Below are 1,820 nucleotides of genomic sequence, written 5' to 3' on the forward strand. Positions count from 1 at the left end.
TGCCTCGGGAACAAAGTGCCAGGTAAGGCACTGCGAGTTTAGCATCTGTGCGAGGAGAAGGCAAGTGGACTTCTGAGTTTTGGAAAAGGAGGGGGAAGACTCCCTGAGTTGTGAAGAGGAGAGGAGAAAGAGAAGGAGAAGGTAAGTGTACTCTTTCTAACTCTTTGTCTTCTAACCTTAAATCAACCTTAGATCAACATAGAAATTTAGCTTTACCTTTAGCTTAGCTTTACCTAAGCTTTACCTAAGTTATCACCTAATCTAACCTGAGGGAGGGATTCTAAGTTCCAGCAAGTTTCGGCACAGGAGCTAGGTGGTGGTTGGCAACCTTCAGTCTTGAAAGACTATGGTATAAGCCTACAGCACCCGGTATTCCCAAGCGGTCTCCCATCCAAGTACTAACCAGGCCTGACCCTGCTTAGCTTCCAAGATCAGATGAGATTGGGCATGTGCAGAGCTAGGTGAGGGCAATAAAAATAAATACGTAAGTGCGTACAGAGGTCTACTCTGAGCAGGAGCAGAGTCCTACTTGTGAGTAAGAGCCCAAGGTACAGGCACTTGGAAAAATAAATAAAACAGGAGGATAAAGTGGAAAGCAAGTTTTTCTACTTGGTTTAAATTAACCTTATACTTAACCCAAGTTAAACTTAATCTAAGTTAGAACATAATCTAAAGGTTCAGTAAATTAGGACACAGGATCTAGGTGAGAGCAATCAATCAATCAAGGTGCACACTTAATAAAAGCAGGATTTTAGCAGGGCTAAACAGGATTTAAACCTTAGTGTGTAAGTTCTGCCAAGCCAAAAAAACTCTTAAAACAGTGCAGTTGAAACTCAAATAAAAAACCCAGCTTGAGGTTAAAAAACAGTCCAGCCTCAAAGAACTGAAGTAGGAGGGTAAGAACCTAGGAAGGGCCAGTTCCTACCCAGCCAGGGCAATTTAGCATAGTCATTGTCCTTTAGGTCATAGCAATTGACCTTTAGGAGTTGATAAGAGCCGCATTAGGCAAATCTAAGCACCCCTTTCAGGGCAATCTCGTAGACTAACCCCTTTTCAATCTGCAAGGAGGGAGGGAGGAGGAGCTAGCTAGGAGTAGAAAGCTAGTGCCTGCCACCCTGTGAGCCTCTCAGGCAGAAGCGTGTGTGGCCTCTGGAAACCCAGTGCCTCAGGAACAAAGTGCCAGGCAAGGCACTGCGAGTTTAGCATTTGTGCGAGTTCAGCAGCAGGGCGAGGAGGCCAGGGCCCCATACACTGCCCTTCCTCTTTCCTTGAGAAGAGGGCTGCTAACCAGTGTAGGGTTTTTAAGTACCCCTAAACAAAATAAAAAAGCTATGCAGTCAGACAGCCAGCAGCAGGGTGGGGGCTATCCAGTGTTTTGCATCGAGTGCCATATGTATGACTATATGCCTCTGGGGCATAAGTCATGGGTGTGCCCTCGGTGCAAGGAGCTCCAGGGACTCAGGGAACATGTCCGCTCCCTTGAAGCCTTGGTGGCCGACTTGGAGAAGCAGAGGCAGGCAGAGAATGACCATGGGGAGACTTCCGGGGACGATCAGGCTTCATCCCAACTGGACTGGCAATTATCATCCTATAGCAGGGAATATAACTTGTAACATGCAGTTGAGTCGCCTGAAAAAGATCCTGAGAATCTCAACTTTTGCAAAATAAACAAATCTAGTTCTTTGGTTATGTACTCCAAACATGTGTTGGGAGATTCTGTGTTTGCAAAGTAAACTTCTGGGTTCTCATTTGGCAAAATGGGTAGCAAAATGGCAGATGCATTTCAATGTAAGTGTAAAGTCATGGACATTGGGGCAATA

At 45.6% G+C, this 1,820-nt stretch overlaps 1 pseudogene; it reads right to left on the reverse strand.

Annotated features, from left to right (window-relative positions):
• Positions 1–354: 354 nt before the first annotated feature.
• Positions 355–476, reverse strand: LOC136646222 (5S ribosomal RNA; annotated as a pseudogene).
• Between the last annotated feature and the right edge of the window lie 1,344 nt (positions 477–1,820).

The sequence above is a fragment of the Tiliqua scincoides genome, chromosome 3, assembly GCF_035046505.1.
Source record: "Tiliqua scincoides isolate rTilSci1 chromosome 3, rTilSci1.hap2, whole genome shotgun sequence".
In the NCBI taxonomy this organism is placed as follows: Eukaryota; Metazoa; Chordata; class Lepidosauria; order Squamata; family Scincidae; genus Tiliqua; species Tiliqua scincoides.